This window comes from Anas platyrhynchos, chromosome 3, assembly GCF_047663525.1.
Source record: "Anas platyrhynchos isolate ZD024472 breed Pekin duck chromosome 3, IASCAAS_PekinDuck_T2T, whole genome shotgun sequence".
NCBI lineage: Eukaryota > Metazoa > Chordata > Aves > Anseriformes > Anatidae > Anas > Anas platyrhynchos.
In genome coordinates this window covers 12,486,345-12,504,462 of record NC_092589.1, presented here as the reverse complement: position 1 = coordinate 12,504,462, position 18,118 = coordinate 12,486,345, and the positions used below count along the sequence as shown (strand labels likewise).

General features: G+C 45.3%; 1 long non-coding RNA gene across 2 annotated transcripts in view; it reads left to right on the top strand.

Annotated features, from left to right (window-relative positions):
- LOC106016655 (uncharacterized) overlaps positions 1-18,118 on the top strand; it is a 273,558-nt gene that overhangs the window by 243,507 nt on the left and 11,933 nt on the right. Inside the window, exon 6 of one of the 2 annotated variants that reach the window (XR_003496081.3) lies at positions 1,750-3,096. The exons of the other annotated variant lie outside the window; for it this stretch is intronic. This is a non-coding gene — a long non-coding RNA (uncharacterized lncRNA). Of the gene's footprint in view, positions 1-1,749; positions 3,097-18,118 lie in introns of those variants that run through there. 2 annotated transcript variants of the gene reach the window in all.

Sequence of the window (18,118 nt, the reverse complement as noted above, 5' to 3'; positions counted from 1 at the left end):
TGCCCTAAAATAAGTTGGTTGGTCCTTCTGAATTTTGACCCTTGCAAACAGGGAGGGTAGTAACTGAGCATTCTCCACCAAAATTACTATTGCATCCTTTTAAAATTTTTCTTTTACTTAGCACATTTCACTGGAAAAAAAAGGTAGACAAGCTGCATTTGCAGAGTCTGAGAGCCGGTGCCCCTGAGCCTCTGGGGTGGCTCACGACCAGCCACAGGTGCTGCTCCAGCCTGCTGGGTGTCCAGCTACCGAAACTCTCCTTCCCCATCCCTTGGTGCTTGAAAAAACACAGTTTAAGTGGAAAAAAATTAAAAGCATATCCCTCCATCCCCCCAAAAAATAGATTTACTGTGTCAGGACATCGCTTCCTCCCTGCTGTGCAGTACTGTTGGGTTGGCCAAGGGCTGGCTCTTGGGCTGACATGAAATCTATGTCTGAGCTGGGGCTGGCTGTGGCCAGGAGCTGCTGGGAGAGCCAAACCTGACGTGGTGGCTGGGGATGCCCTACTGGTGTCTCCGTCTCACCCCGGTCTGTGGCTGAGCAGAGGACCCAAGCACAGCCGGGCTTTTTGTGACCGCAAGCCATTTGGGGGGGGTGGCAGATCCCTCTGGCTCTTCTTGGCAGCTGCGCACGTCTTGTGGTCCTTGGCCACTTGGTGTGGTGAGTTTGCAGGGTTAGGAGGCTTGGCTTCTCTCACAGTAATTCTTCCTGGGCTCTCCTCATACCACAGCTTTCTAAGAGCTTTCTGCAGACCGCTGAGTGAAGGGCTGCGATGCCATCACGTTGAGTGGCACTGTTGTGTTGAGTGGCGCCGTCTTTGCGAACACGCTGTAGGGGAAGGGTGCATGTGAGGGGAGCTGGTGACATGTAGGGGCAGATTTTACCCTGCGGTCTCCCACTGCAAGAAAAAGATGGGAAGAGAGGAAGATTTAAAATGGTTCAATCTGGGCACCTGCCTGATGCCCTCAGAGCTGCACATCGCTAACAAGCAGTGTGATGCCCGTGCAGGAGCTACAGAGCATCAGATAATCAGGATGCATCCCAGAGGAGCATATGGGACATAGAAATGTTTCTCCTGCTTCCAAAGCTCCAGCATGGGGAAGGGACTGAACCTGGGAAGGTTTTATAGGTGGGCAGGAAAGAATGGATGGAGAGGAGTAGAGCAAGAGGCAGGTGGCTTTAGGGAAGAGAACTTCTCCTTATCTCCTCAAGCAGATTTCCACTTGTCCCAGGAAAACACATAAAGCAAAACGACAGAAGGAAGAAAAAGAGACTGAAGGAGATCTTTTAAAGGACTGATTTGGCCATTGAGGGGTGGGGGAGTAAAAAATAATTTTTAAAAAGGGACTTTTATATCAATTAAAATATTTTTGTTTGTTGAAACATTTTGCAAAGGAGGCTCCTGGACTCCCCTCTCTTGCCCCCATTTAGCTAGACAATGCAAGCCTGCAAATAAATTCAGCTCTTCCTTTGACTTGGCTGCATCCTCTTTCTGTGCCCTTCCCCCTTTGTGTTCGGAGTCAGCTGCAGCGCTTGCCTATAGCTTCACTGACCCCATTTGAGCCTAAAGAGTTTCCCACCCACTCACCCCAGGCAATAAAGCCTTTCTTTAGGTGTGGGGCTTACGGCTCTCAAATCACGCCACTGGATAAATAGCATCTGGAGCCCTGGAATATTTTAAAGAGTTATCCAAATGTTCATCGCTAAAGAAAACTCATCAAAGTTGCTTTTGGCTCTTTCTGTTCAAAGGGGGAGGCATTATCGGGATGTAAGGCATAGCATTGCTCAGAGGCTGGGGAGATACAATACCCTCGCTGTGATCGCAGGGTCCACGTCGTGGTGCTCGGAGCATCCAGTGACATGCCTGAGAACAAGTTTTGTAGCCGCAACTGGAGGAAGCAGTCAATGTTCATGGAGTGTCAGATAATCCACTGTGACATACGATCCAAAAACATAAGGCTGACGAATATTCCTGGCACTGTGTGCCGGTGCTGAGAGCAGATTATGCATTTTTTAATGTTTGATGTTCTTTCAACAGTTAAAAGCCATTTTGGGCAACAGATAGCTCTGAAGATATTTTAAATAATAATTTTTTACCACTGGGGCTTATCAGCACTTCATTTTAAGAAGCAGCATCACAGAAGGCAGAGGCTCTCTAAGGACCAAGTTCTGATCTCACTTACACCTATTTATATCCGGAGTAACTCGGCTGAAGCAAATGGAATTTACTCCTGCATTAAGCAAGTGTAACTGAGAGCAGGATTTAACAGCCTCCACTGCTTGGCACTTTCAGTACGTCTCTTTTATGGACTGAACTATTTTCACAGCTCGGGCTGTTTCTGTGGCAAAGGGAAGCTGGAGCATATTGGTTTTAGAGCCTGTGTGGGCATAACCGCTGGCACCCAGCTAGCCTAAAGGCAAGAGCCTGCACTCCGATAGGGGAATACCTCCTGCCCGAAACAGGGGACATGAGGATTGCTCATACAACAGCTTGCAGAGCCTGACTTTGTATGAATGAACACAAAAAAGTACACATTATTTTTATATGTAAAGGTTTGTAAGCGGTATCTGTATGCACTGCAGCAGGAAACAGTGATTCTAATAACCCACCGCCTGGCACTGTATTTACCACGTTTCCAGTCCTGCCTTGTGTATTACAAGTGATTGTGGCTCTGCAGAGCTCTCTTGATGTGAACGTTTTTCCCTCTCAGGCAATTGCATTTCCCACTAAAGGCTGCGCTCTGCTTTTTCTGCCCTGCTGGCAGTGCAAATGTGCCAATCTTATTCTCAAGGCATGGTTCCTGTTGTGGGATCAAATGTTAGGATTTTAAAAGCTAAAGTTTGATGTGGATGAACAACTGCCTATAAAACGCATTAAGCTCTTACCCTGTAATGTATTTAATTTCACACTGACTGATGGTATTGCCCCTGAATGGATTACGGCAGGGGGCTGCCATTGTCCTACTAAACCACACTGGTTAAATAATACTTTGGAGTCTAAAGCTGCTCTGGGAGCATTTCATATTGGCTAACATGTGAAATGAATACCTAGCTTTTCTGCGAGCGCTTCGGGTTGGTTTTAAATAAAATAAATAATAATAACAATAACTACATGTTGAGTTGGTTTGCAGGGCAGGCAAATTTTGCACAGCTGCAGGATGCTGCCTGCCTCTGTGCCAGGCGGACCAGTGGCTCGAAAGGGCCCTACTTCAGGGACGTGAAGGAGCTCGCGTCAATTCTGCGGGCTGGGAAGGCTCCTGGGGCATGTCTCAGGAGAGGTGCCCCATGCTCAGGTGGTTGGTGTTCATGGTGTTATTTATTTAATCAATGTCTCCTTGACACGAGCACCCAAAGGGTCAGCGACTAGAGTGCCACTTAGAGTTCAAATTTGTTAATGTCTCCATATCACAGTTGAGGGGATTGGCTTCCTTATGGTTTTTATTATTATTATTAATATTGATAATAATATTGTTATTGTTTTTAGCTTGAAGAGATTTTCCCCGTTACACAGCTACTATTAAGTCTTCCTTCTCTTTGGCTCTTAGGCTAAAGTAAATCACGAGCCACTCCAATGGACTTACACCTCCTGTACCCCACATCCTGAGCTCTGTTGGTTGTTTGTACACATTCTGCCCTGAATCGAGTCACTCTGGGAAAATCCGTGGTTAACCGTATGGGCTGAGCACATGAATTACATCCTCCCTTGCCCATATCACCCTGCTCCCCATTATAGAAGACAAGCCCAAATCAAGGAGGATTTCTCAAGTCCATGCAATTGCGAGAAAATTCCACTCCCTCTGAAGTCATTTTAAAAGTATGTGCTTTCTCTGTATAAATGTATATACGGGGAGAGAGAGAAAGACCTGTAGCATCAGCAAGCATCACCCATGAATGCACGGCTGGGAATGTGATCATCTGCAGTGTGCTGAAGCACGAGCCCTTAGCAACTTTGCTTATTGCATTGATTAAGAAAAATTAAAAGATCTTTTCATTCTTTACAAAGAGAAAGAGCTGTGATAAGAAAAGGCTAAGGAGGTATTAAAGCCCCGCTAGTCTTTTTTTGTTTTGCTCCCCCCCCCCAAACTTCAGCAGAGCCAGGAAAGAATGCTGGAAGTCATCAGAGGCATGGTTGGGATAGAGAGTGTTAATTCTTCCATATCTAAGCCTCTTTGTCGAAATTCCTTTTGTCTCTTGCCCCAAGTCATTAAACACTAATCCCATCACTCTTCCTAATCCGCTGCAGTGGAGCCAGAGTTCAGTTTCCGAAACTGTCTTTGTTGCTTTCCTAATAGACAGCTTGCTCTGGATTTCGGTTGGTTCAGTCACATTTAGGGCTTTCCAGTGCAGTTCTTTAATGAAGTGCCATTAATGAAACTTTTCCTCCTTCATGCAGTGTGCACGGGCATCAATTGGTTTAGCGTTAAGTAGGGTAAGGTGCCTAGTCATCTTAGCAGCCTTTGCAAAATATGACTGTCAAAGGCAAAACCTAGGAAACAAGACCATTGAAGAATATAGCCACTGAAGTACTCGTTTAATTACTAAGGATTTACAAAAGAAAATCTGTTCTTTGTGGCTTACAAAAGACAACAAGCTCAGAAGAGATAGTAAAGGGTTTGGGACCTATTCCCTTTTCTCCCTCCCCCTCTTCCCAACAAATCCAAGAAGAGGAAATGTGGCTGAGCAAAGGCATCAAAGCCCATTGTAAACTTTTTCCAACCTGCTGCAGAAATGCTAACTTTGGAAGCGGTAGGTGTTCCACTGGCTGGTAAAATAGACTTTGAGTCCTCTCCTGCCAGGGGACGTGGCCAAGTTATCCAAATAAATCCCTCAGTGGCAGAAAGTCGAGCATCGGGTTGTTCCTCCGCTCTGCAAACCAAAACTTGGGGATGAAAGCGTTTCTAACGAGGGGCGGTGGCGTGTTCAGCCTCCTTTGGTTGCAGAGGTTTTATCTGACGTGGCTGATGTTTTGAAGAGGACTTTTCAGGCTAGAGTACGATTGAGAAAACTTTGTGTTCTTTCTTATGGCACTGATGCTGAAAACTGTTGGCATTCAGTTCATTTGCTACACGTGGAAGAAGAGGAGCAAAAAAAATCCTTGGGTAGAAGCTCTGGGATAAGTTGCTTGTGTCTGGAGCAGGCTCACCACAGTTGGTTTAAAAACATTGCCAGAATGAGGGATTCTGTATGTAGGTTTAAGTATAACGATTTCATCTTTGGAAGGCTTTATTCTGCGGCTAGATACACATGTCACCGAGTTAACCAGAGGATCTTTCCGCTAGCTCTTGAGATTTGGATTGAATCTTTGACTTCCATGTTCTCAGTGGGACACAAAATAACAAAATAAAGACTGTCAGTGCAGGAAAGCTATTGAAGCTGGCAAATCTGCTGCCTGTATATATTATATTCAATAGGCGTTAACATTTTCCCTGTGATATGAACTATCTAATTACCAGCAAACTTGCGATATGAAATAAACCACATCTCATTGTACAGCACACTTTCCATACGCTCTATTTTACTATGTTCATATGCCATATAAATGAGATCCAGGTTTGATTATTAAACAGTTTAATTGCTCTGGCAAAGCTGACATTACAGTGCCCTGGAACAGAGTGCACCAAAGCAGGATATTCCTTTACAGACTTTGTCATTTAACAACTGGCCGGGCTGTGTTTGGTTAGTCCAGATCATAGTTTTCCCTCATTTTTGATACCAGTTTGTTTTGGGTTTCTTAGCCTTTTTTTTGTTTATGTCCTTAAATTCTTGGATTTTGTTCTGTTTTGTTGCCAAAATGTTCTGGCAGGTGAAACCCTAACTTGATCTTCTTCAAACATTTCAGTGCAATTATGTTTCCTCTCATTTTAGCCAGCTTGGTAACTTGCTTTCCTAAAAATCTCTCAAATCCCCTGGGAAAATAAATCAGATCCATTTACAAACTGAATAAATCACAACAAAGTGATTCATCTGCAAATGAAACCACAGTGTTCTCTGTAGATAAAGAAAAACAACTGCATTTTGCCACTTCATCAGGGTTTCTTCCCCCCCCCCCCCCCAAATTCCAATGTACATCTACTGTTGGCAATAAAAGTTATGCTTACATGTTGTTAAAATTTGTTCATATGCTTCAGCACTTCTACTTTCCTTGTAATTGACTTGCCAAGTCTCTTACTTTGGGGAATTGGAACAGCTTTTATATGCAATGAGGAAAAATTTCCTGTACAAGTCACTTAAAATATATATATGTGTGTGTGTGTGTGTATATATATATATGTATATCAAGAACACATCCTGGTGTCATTTATAGGCTACGCAGGAGCAACATAAACCAGCAACATCACCAGCTGAGTACCAGCTGTCTTCTAGACTCCGACCCTTTAAACTCAGTCCTCCCTCAAGTTGCTCTGCCCATGGTGAATTAGCTCCCCGGGGCTACATCCTGGCAGAGCTTTTCGTTTAATCCTTCCCTTCCTTTCCATTTCCAAACTACTTCTCTCTTTCTCTGCTCTCACCAACTGCAGCTTGGACATAATAGTAGCGTTGGGCGGGTCAAGGGATTTCTGGGCTATGTCTTTGGCAGGGGATGGCCCATAATGGTTTGATAATCATTAAAAAAGCACGTTGGGGACTGGCATCAAAACAAGGAGTAATGGCTAACAGTGGTGAAGCCTTCTGTAAACTGGGTATAACACTAAGGGTAATAAATAGGTCTTCAACTAGTCACAGACGTCTGGATCAAGGCTGGATGCTGTCTTCAGCACGGGCTGGTAGGGACCATGCTAGACTTGGCTGGCGACCGTTTTGGGATGAGCTTTCGTTCCCATTTGCACAATTGGCAGGATCCCATTGGATTTCAGCCCAACTGGGTCTTGGAAAATGCAGTCAGGCGGTCACCTCTGGGGGGTAATGAACAGATCTTACTATTGATCAATATTGATTTGTTGACGCGGCCATGAATGAAACATCTGTTTGTTTCCTGGGCCTGGGTTGATTTTCTCTCCCTCCTGTCTACAAGAGCCCACGCGGGACTCCACGCAGGCAGAATTTTCTCATGAAGCCCTCGCCGTAGCTCCAACAAAAGGACATGAAGAATTTCCTTTCCTTTGCTAGCAGTGGCATTCAGACAGAAAGAGAACCCCTCGAAAATGTAAAAGCTTTTGTAAAAACACGAGAAAAGCATTTAAAGTCTTTTCAAAGAAAGAAAACATCAATGTAAAGCCTTCTATAGTTGTCTGCCGGTGCGGTCTCTCTTGATTTGAAGAGGTTTTGTTAACCTTGGGGGGAGGGAGGCAGAATTTAGGTTTTTGCTGGGTTTTATTGTTCCACTCGTTTGTTTTGAGTTCTGTGATATCTTTTTCTTCATCAACACATATGTGAACTGTGATTACTCTTGAACATTTATTTACCTCTCTAGAAGCATCACTTTTCAAACATGAAGATACTCAAGTGTATTGCTTTGGCCTGTTTCGTTGTACGTTTTCACTTTGATGTTGTAGTGACCATCGGTGAAATATTCTAGTGACAAGTTTGCATGATAACACCGACTAGTTGTGGCAGGAAAACCAACTCACTACCCTCAGGATGGACTGCAAAGCTCTGTAGACCAGCCCCTCATCCCCACTTTCCCCAGTAGCTTCCCAAGCAGTGCTATCAATGGTCAAAGTCAGTGCATCTGATGGAGGAGCCACAAAACTGATGGCCTCCAAAGAGAGCTTCAGTTGAGTGGTGGAGTTGAACATGGAGAGCAAGATGGGCATAGGGCAGTGAAGGAGATGGTCTGGGAGAAACTACTTAAACCTGAGGGAAATGGGAAGATGCAGAGCTGCACAAGAAGGATATACAGCTTCTGCTCTTCGTGTGCTCCTGCTTTGACACCCTGCCTCTCTGGTAGCACTGCCCCCTGCCTTGTTAGCACTTCTAACATCCTTGGGAAACGTGGAAAAGAAATGCCCTGAGAAAGGGGATTTAATAAAAAAAAACAGCCTCTTCAGCCCTTGTCTCCTCCATAAAGCAGGGGCACTAGAGCTGTGGGCATCCCTAGGATGCTTTCTCGGGATGCTAAACAGAAAAGACACGAAAAAGGTAGTTTTATGGTAAAGAAGAGTTGGTAAAGCTATGAAAATCTAAAGATGCTGGAGCACTCACAATACGTTCAGGATCTTCTGTTCCCTTCTTTCAATCTGTGTGCTCAAGGAGTAAGCATTTTTCTGTGAATTTTCATGGGAAACAAAGGCTAGCTTGTGTTAGTCCTTGTTCAGGGGCAGGGGGAAGAGAGGTCCTTAATAAATTTATCAAAGGATTGTGTCAGCTTCATCCTCTTCCATTTGTCTTCTTCCATCAGTACTAAAATCTTTCCCCCTTCCAACCAAAGCCATAATACATGCTCCAGTGCCCACCCAGCAACACTTGCCATGTTGCCAGCACTGGGTCTGAGGAGTTTCAGGCTGTTGGAAGGTCTCAGGGGAATGTCTCACTTGGAGAGGTGAGAACTGGTGGCTTTTTCTGGGAGGATGGTACAAAGTGCAGTGGGAAAGGAAGGGCTCAGTTCTGAGCACCCTTCCACTGGTGTCAAGGTCCACCAGTTCAAAGAGCTGGTTTTCCTCGTGGATGTCCTGCCTGCCCTTCCAAGCATACATTTTTCACCGTGGAAACCCCAATTTGTGAACACACTTTTCCCTGCACAAAAGTTGATGGGGGTATGTAGGTGAAATTCATCGGCCCCTGTTCCAGAAGAAGTCATATTCCATGACCTAATGGCCTTAGACGTCTGTGAATGATTCCAGATTTAAAATCGTCTGTGTCAAAAGAAGTGCCGAAGCCTAAAATTATCCTATGAGAAAAGCTCATACAAAGATTTCTCTTTCAACAGGGTTTGCACATCAAATTTCTGCTGCTCAAAGGACTCACAGTGCAGTATGTCAGCTTTGATGATGGAAATATTACCCTCTTGCCTGGATTTTATTTTATGTTTGTTTTTACTTCTCCCTCTCGCAGCCTCCAGCACCACTCTTGAAAAATGCTAATTACCCGTAGATACCCCCTCCTTCCCCGAAGGAGAAGTGGCGACGATACCGCAGCCCCGCTGCTGGCAGGGCAGGGGTAAGGGCTGGCGGCACCCACACACGGGGCTTTCCAAGAGAAACACTCCGACAACACAGCTCTTGAGTGCCTCAGCCATAAATCTTCTTTGGGAACCCTGCCTGCTTTATGGACTCTGCCATTTTCTCTCCGACAATTCAGAGCCCGCTCTGTTGCCTCTTGCAGAGGCACAAAAAGCATGGCTTGCTCCAGAGACAAGATTTAAGTTTTCTGTAATACTGCGATGAGATGATTGCAAGGGTTGACAGGATGGGATTCTTTTAAGCTAAAGAGCTAGAGAGACCTAACCTTCTGCTATCTGCAAGGTTAGTAGAAAGCAGAGGGCAACCAGGTTTTAATCCACGTCTGTTGAGGGCAGGAATAGGAATAATCAGCTTAATATGCAGCAAGGGAGAGTTAGATTAGATCCTTGAGATAACTTCCTTGTACTAGAAATAGTTAAGCTCTGGAGCAAACTATTCAGTAAGTACATGGAGCTGCCACCCTAGGAAACATATCTGTAAAGGCTGTAAGGAAACATGATCCTGTCTCCAACAGAAGACTTGGAAGACTCCTCAGGGACAGTACTCAACTCTGATTTGTGTGGTTGACTAACAAGAGGCTCCCCGCTATAAACAGGCTGATGTCTGGCTCCTACATTCACAAAGAACATAAGAAAAGCCATACCGGCTCAAAACTAAAGATCTAATTCACTCTCTTGCCTGCTACAGGGACCCACAATACCTGGAAGCCGTGTAAGTGTGTGAGAGGCACGCAAAAAATGCTTCACCCAAATTATGTCACGCCCTGACAGTTTTGCACTCGAGGACTTGATTTCTCTAGCCAGAGATGTTGTCTTGTAAGGTCAAGTCCAAGCAGCTCACCTGGTTGGCCTGTTTCTGGGAGCTTTTCAGGTTTGTATTTTTTGGCTTAGGAAAAGCAAGAGGTCATGGGGAACTGGAAGAGGCAAGATGATAGCGGGAGGAAAAAGAGAAGTTGGGCAAAGGGAGAAGGAATGAAGCAGAAGGAATGAATACGGCGTTAATGTATTTGACATCTGGAGAGCAAAGACCCTCCTTGCCTTGCTAGTCCTCTGCTTGCCCCAAGCCCTTCCCCTGGTGTCTGGAGGGGCTGGGAGCAAGCTGCTCCGCTGGAGGCACCGAGGGGATGACAGGTCCCTACAGTCAGCTCTCCTTACCCCCACGCTTGACTGCACCGGTTCTTGTTGGGAGGTTTATGGATGTCCAATTACCTGAATTAAGTTACTACCAGGGACTGTAACCCTGGAGGCTTCTGCTCCAAGGGTCAAGCACGGACAGGACTACCCTGAAGAAGCTTGCAGCTTTGCAGTTGTAGTTGAACCTTGCTTTTGTCATCTTCTTCTACGTCTCCAGATCTGTCCACCTGAGCTTCGGGTTGGGTGAGGCTTTCAGAGTTCCTCCAGGCGTCAGGAGGCAGCGCTCCCCATTGTCAAACTGATAGACATCATCAGGGACAATCCTCACCAAAAGGAAATCTGTGATTAAGCTGTCACTTAGGGTGAAATATCTTTCTTTTTTTAAAAAAAAAAGAAAAAAGGCATCTCCCTGCGTCAGGACAGAATGGGGAAACTAAGAGAGTCATACAGTGGTTGCATATAACATCCAGAAACTACATTAATAGAGTACTTCCACTGTCCCATATTTTTCTGATTTTGTAAATGTCACATGTAGAACAGAATCATGTGGTTACTAATTATGACTACCAAAGTGCAATTTGTAATAAGGCTAGCAGATGTTTGCAGCACTAAATATAAAACAAAAGCCAGATCAAAACCAGCTCTTTATGCCAAGTACGCATACACTCCAGATCACGTAGGATGTGTGTTTTGTTTTTAGAACAAGTTATTTTCTGTAAATTGTCTCCCTCTCACCTTTAAAGGTCCGTATTTGCGATGTGAAAGATCAGGTTGCAGAAAATGGTAATAGTCCATTTGCTTGAACCAGGGTTCTGACTTTGCTTCCAGTCAGGCAAACGGTTTTGCCATTGATCGCTGTGGGACGGGATCAGCCCCTCTGTTTTGCTTTCGTCAGGATTTTAAAGGCCATGTGAAAATCAGAAAAGTTTGTTTTGACCAAAATGCCTGTGATGAACTCAGAGACAGTCATTTGCACTCATGTGAGAAGAGATCTGTTAAGAGCCATCAATCCTGCTTGTGACAGCTTATTGACACTTGCTGGTCTTTAGGATTCGTTCCTTAAAATGCTAATGCAGGCAAGTTCCTGTCTGTTGTGGGAAAATATGGGGGAACTTTGTTAGATGAGACACTCTAGTGCAAATAAATGTTTCCTGTAAGAAAGCATTTGGCTCGAATCTTTTCTCTCTCTTTTTTTTTTTTAATCTCCTAAATTGTTTCCCCATGTCCTTAGTGACACCCTTAGTAAAAAAAAAAAAAAAAAAAAAAAGAAAGAGAGAAAAAATCACCATCAAAAATATAAGTGAACCTTGTAAATGCGAGAGATAATTGGAGATTGATAATACGCCCTAGCTAACTTGGGAGCATTGAAATAATACACGCGAGTGATGGGCTGAAACTTCATGGCATGAAGGATGCCTTTCTCGAAGCTGTCCATCTTGGTGGGTAGTATCTTAAAAGCAGAGGTCCTGTCTTCACTCTGTGCACATTGAAAACCACATGGTGCTTTTTCTAAGAGCCTAGGTTTGCCCCAGTGGTCCTGGCTACATTTTTCCCTGCTCTTTAGTCTGGCAGCGCGTGCTGCGCTCAGCCCATCTGGTCACCATCCTGCACCCTGGGCATGGCTGCGTTTAACGGTGAAATGATTTCTGTATGTATACAGTTGGTAGAGTGTTTTGCATACTGCATACGCTCAAGGTATTACATATGAAAGGCATTATGTAAGATTACAGGGAAAGAAAAATACTCTCTTAAAAATTGTCAGTAATTGCCCAGAATGCTCTTGTGACACCAGTTTATGATGCAGGATCCTTAACCGCTGCTCTGAAACAGTATAGTTTTTAATTTGCATTTTAAATTTTATCCACTGTGAAATCCTTTGATTTCGGTATCCTTACTATTGGCATCTCAGATGCCCCTCCTGGAGTCCAGACCCTTTGTGTCTGGTCACCTAAAAGCAGCTCTAAATAAAAGGCACGAAAAAAGAGGGGTTTGGGGACATGTCTGGTCTGACACCCCAATGGGGCATCACTCAGTGTGCTGCCCGCCTTTCCCCGCTGCCAGCACCTCGAGAATTTGGCTCCTGAGCTTTTGCACGCGCTGCCATAGCGTTGGCATTAAGTGGGGCCGGAATGACCCAAGGTTGCAGGGATGTCTGTGCCATGCTGGTGGTGATTTGGGGACCCTTGGGGACCCGTGTCCTACAGCAGGGGGTGCTGGAGGTGCAACTGGGGCACCACCGATGGCCCTACAGGACTGGCTCCAGATGCCGTGGGGAATTGCTGGGCTCACAGATGCTCTGCATGCAGCAGGGCGCAGCACATCGACGCATCCCAGACGCCGAGCGTGTCCCCCAATGTTTTGGTGAACTGGGGCCCCGTTTGGTTAAATCCAGGCTGTATCCCCTTGTGGGTTTTTGAGGCAAGGTTGTATGAATCGGGGGCTCTGCCCCGCCACACCTCGCACACCCGTCTTCGGGCTGAGCCCAGGAATGCTGCGCGGGCTTTGCAGGGTTTCGGAGTCACGCATCATTTCAGTCTCAAAATAATCCCAACCGTGGTATGCATGATATTATTGAATCCAACTTTAACTGTGCTTCCAAGCAGCGCCTAGAAAAGAAATGATGCTGCATTATATTTTCAGCTCGGGCAGGAAGCCAGCACTAACTGCTAGCTAATAGAATTATGGCCCAAAATACTGTGGGCCGCTCTGCGAGAGCCACGGCGGCTCTGGGTTCCTCAAGTGGGGCTGAGCAAGCTCCACGACCCTAAAACCTCTTCATGTGCATGCAGAAAGCCTGGGGTACAGGCATGTTTAAGCATGGTTACGCAGAATCGGGTTTTTAGCAGAACTGCAATGACTTTTAAATATATTTGGCTACTGCGAAGGGAAAAAAAAATGCTCTTGGAAATGAATACAAGCACAAGGTGAGCATGGGTTGGGGAGGAAGTCTTCCAGCTGAAACACGGGGCAGACAGGCTGAAGGAACTCTTGTTTGCATCTGAAGTCCTTACAGACATCCAGGAGAAGTCCTGCCTTAAGAAGGAAATCAATGGCACGACTTCACCCTGAATCATTCACTCTGTTGGTGAAAGTCACAGAGAAAAGTCCTAAAATTATACAATTATAATAATAAATCAATTCAGCATGTCATTTCTGCTTTTCTACATTAATAAATTAACCATGTAACATTGTTCAAAATTATGTCAGTTACGCATATAATAATCTTTTAAATTAATGAAGTGATGAAGCAGTTTGATGACACCCATGATTTACAGGGCTGCTTTTAGCTAATGTTAAAAGCCTTTCATTTAATAAATTGCCCCCTTGAGAAATTACCAAAAATGAATATTTTCTATGTTAAATGTTCCAAGGTTTACACTTTTTCAATATATTAACAAATGGCAAGGGAGAAGCATTTTTCAAAATATATCTTCTTTTACATATATTTAATTGAAATTAATTAGTGTATTACTTTAGAAGGAAATGATCACAGAGAAAGGTGCAGGATCATTTATGAGAGTTTCTTATGGCAATAAACCAGAATTTAAACAATGGAATTAATCATGTCCTTAAAAAATTTTATGATAGATTAGGAGTCATTCCAAGCTTTTTGATTAAATAGAAGGACATTCCATACAGACTGGAAAAGAAAAAAAGGGAGGGAAAAAAAAATCCAGCTATTTTACTGCAATTAATATTTCTCTGGTTTAATTATGTCAGAATTTGTGCATACTGAATATTTACTGAGCTTAAAGCGAGATTCCAAGCGAGGTTCCCGAGATATATTTTGCTTCGCTCTTCCTTGTGCTCTGCACCCAGATGTAATGTATGCACGGTGTTATGAATGCTTAATATTTCCCACTTTATGCATGCCTTATAAGAAGCAAGCTTTAAAGACACCTTCTCATAGGGTTAGTTGGGATTCAAGGAACATAACATGAAACAGTATAGTGTGTCCTATAAAAGAGGTTAAAACAGAGGTTACAATTATGAAAGCTCAATAGATTTGAAAGCCAACGCAGTGCCCCCTTGCATGTGATACTATCTCTAGAAAGGGAAAGAGATATATAGGACTATAAAGGGAAGCCTGTAATTGATGCTCTCTGTACTTATTAGGATTTGTTTTAGTAACATCAGGGACTCGTTTTTGTACTACCTCTGAATAAATAATGTGCACAGTAGGTTGGGTCAATTCCTTCTCACTTTGAAATATTTTCAGCGGTTGCACTAAAAACAAGAATAATTCATTGGCTTTTTGTAAGGCGGCTGGCTGTATGATGAAAAATAGGCACATTAGCTGAGTTGTACTGGGGGGGCTGGAGCAGGGGCCGGCATGGAAAAAAAAAAGGGGGGCTCTTGGCCCTTGGGGTGATTGGAGAGCATTTTCCGTCTCGGTCAGAAGCCGTTCTCAAAAAAAAATAAGCACGGCCGCAGAAAAAGACCTTGTCCATGGACAGAGCTTTGCCTCCTGGAAGTAAACCTCCAGAGTGAGCCCGGCTCCTCCAATACATATTTATTTTTAAAAAGAAGTGAAACAGAACCATCCAAAAAAGCCTGAAAATTGATTCCAGCGCAGGCTTTGTTTGGCTTCTGCTCCTGGCACCGATTGCTGAGGTTAATATCTCCGGCTCCAGCCCTGCCCGCTGCCTACGGTACGAGGGACGTGGTAACGCCTCGCTGAGAAGTCCTTTGATATCCTTGGGTGAAAAGGGCTGCAGAAGGACAAATTAATTATTAAAAGCAATGATTAATGGATTAGGTGTGACGCGCCGTCAAATATTTCTACAGTGCCCCGTGCAGCATCTGCGACGGACGTGAGGTTGGCGCTGGGAGAGTTGATGGCTTCGTTTGGTTGTCTGTGTCTGCAGCCTTCCCCTCGCGCTGAGCAACGAAGGGTAGATTTTCTTCTCAAGTATACATTCAGGGGGAAAGTCCCCCTTGAAATTCAGTCTTTAGAGAGGGGCTGGATTTTCAAGAAATGATGTCCCTTTTAGCAAAGTGAGGGGAGTTTCTGGGATGATGCAGGATGGTCCTGCACGTACTCCTCTGGGCAAAGTTTGTCCAGCTGGGGGGGCTGACCCCATTCTGTGAAAGCAGCAGGAGTTTGCAGTGGGCTCCGCAGACACCCCAGGTAAATACCAGAAGTGATTTGTGCCGAGTGGTTGTAAAGGCAGGGTTTTCTTCAGGTGTGGAGACAGTGGAGGTGAAATGACCGCCTTCTACTGTGAAATAGCTTGGGAAGACTGTGTTGAAAGTCTGCTACCAAATTTCAGCTATTTGCAACTGCCCTGAAGCATCTTGCCTAACTCCCAAACAACTGAGCAAAGCAGACGTGATTCTGGGCAGACACGTAACTCCCTGCCCCTGGCCACGAGGCCACCTGCGAGCTCAGTGCGTGGACAGGGGGCATGGGTCCAAAGCCGAGAGCTCGCAAGGAAAGTGGCTGCTCGCAAAGCTGCAGAGCGACCAGTGGCCATCGGCTCCATATGAGCTCTCGAGGTATTTGGCCAAGTTTTGAATGTAGTGGAAAAATTAACACAGGGCTGTTTTGTGCTGTGAAACTCGCAGATGATTCCAGGGAGGATTAGTTATGGGGATTTGCTGTAGGAAACTCTCTGCTGGGATTTCTGCAAGGGAGCGGACTTCAGCAGCTTCCAGGCTGGGAAGCTAGAAGGACTGATAAGAGGAATTGATGCCAAGTATTTGTTAAAGAGAAGAAATTATGACATGTATTTATCCTCATTAATAGATTCTTTGGGTTTTGTTCTAAGATAAAATAACAACCAGCATGTCTACAGTAAACTGCAGCGTTACAGAGAAGCACATCTGGCCATCAGGAAGACATGAGGACTATCTTAATGTGTGCTTCTATTGAGATATACAAGGATTGCATCATCTTGCATAACAGAATGTATCCAAACACACAGATAGGGCCAGAAAACCCATACATTTCTGCCAAGAGAGTTTCTGCCTGGATATCTTTTTGGCAAGGAAGAAACCCATCTCGCTCCTCAAGTCCTGGAACAAACCGGAGGGCTAGTCTCTAGCAGTCATTTTTCAGATGGGGAAATGACCTCAAACCACTTTGAGAGTCTTGGCAGGGAAGGGGTGAGAGGATGTAGACGAAAAGGAGGAGCCCGGGGGCTCCCTCCTTCCCTGTCCTTTTGGGATGGGAGCCGTGGGGGTGAGCAAGCAGTGCACGAAGAAGCGTTACCCGTGGGCTTGATTTCCAGTGCATCAAGCAGCAGATGAGCCTGCGTCGTTCTTACCAGGTCCTTACGTGGCCATAGCAAGGTAGCTTCAGGAGGAAGATGTGTTGCTTCTCTTGCTTAGTTATCTGTATGCCACCTATACCCTGCTGTCCTTCCAACATTGAAGTCCTCCTTCATTTTATGAACCAGCTGGATTAATTTCAGCAACACCTTTATGTACAAAGAAAGCATCTGTCGTTTAGAGATGTCATCATGAGGGTCGGGGGGTGGTGGGCATGGCATGGAGCGTCACAGCTGAGGACCAGCTTTTTGGGACTTGGACATGGGGTGTGAAGCCATCAGACATCAAGGAAACCAGGTCTGTCCCCATACACTGATGTTGGCAGTCCTCTGCTCCCACCAGAACACAGTGCCCCCTGTCCTATGGCTAAGGAGCTTCAGCCCTCTGCACAGGATGGTTTAGCATGCAGAAGAAGTTTTCCTGACGGGATAGTTGGCCAAACAAGCTACATTTTGTTAAAAGGGCAGCCAGTCTCACCACTGCTACACCCAGCCGAGGCTATTTGAATTAGCTAAGAAATGGAGCGTTGAAAAATGAAACTAAGCAACCCATTTATTAAAGAAGAACGGGGCCAGGCAATATTTGAGTGAAAGCAGAGGGAGAGAAAAGCATGCTAAAAAAAAATAAAAAATTTGGCTAGGTGCTGCTGAAGTTTATTCCTTGTACGCCTTTGCATTTGGATGCCTCTCTCTGGCAAAACTCAGCTTCATGGAGGAGGAGGAGGAGGAGGAGGAGGATGGAGAAAGAGGAGGAGGAGAACCAGATGCCCCTCACCACGTCCCCAGTGTGTCCCTGGTCTTTAATTCCTGGCACATACAAGGACAAACTCCCGTGGTCTTCAGTAAAAACGAAGGGTGAAAGGACACATGCCGTCACCCCTGATATCGAGGCAGATGTTTCCCCCACTCCAGAGGGGAGACGTTAAACAGAAGTTTGTTTGGCCACACTGCCAGCAACTTTAAGGAGAAATACTGAATTTCCTGCAGGATAGTAGCCGAATTTCCTGCAAAACGGTATTTCTATGGGACCGGTAATGAGGCCTGAGGAGTCTGCTCAAACCCAAAGCTTGGATTTGGGGTTGAATTTTAAGCTAAGGGGAAGGTGCTCTTTTCTGACACGTTGGGCAGATTTTGGTGGTCATTTCCAGAAAACTTTGTGTAACGTCCTCACTAAATCCCAGGTGACCTTTCCGCATACCAAAAGGTGGAGTCAGCGCGTGGCACAGTGGTCAGTGGACGAAGACAAGTCTGGAAGGAGAAGAAGAGGACGAGAAAGCTCTGACGGGCAGTGCTGCCCCTTCCTCCAGCTCCTTAGGATGTGTCACGTCCAAGTCCTGCACCCAGGGGAGAGGGGCAGGCACTGGAAGACCTCAGGAGCAGCTCACGGCACAGCCCCTGCTGCCAAATTGCCTCTGGGACACCTGCAGGAACATGGGGCGGATGATACACGGGCTTGCAAAACTGGGAATGCACAAAGGTACCCGAGGGAAAAAGGCATCAGCTGCAAAAGTCTAAAGGAAAAAAGACAAAGGGCGACTTGAAAGCTGGCAGTTTGTTGGCTGAGTGTGGGGCACGAGGTGATGCCAGGCCTGGT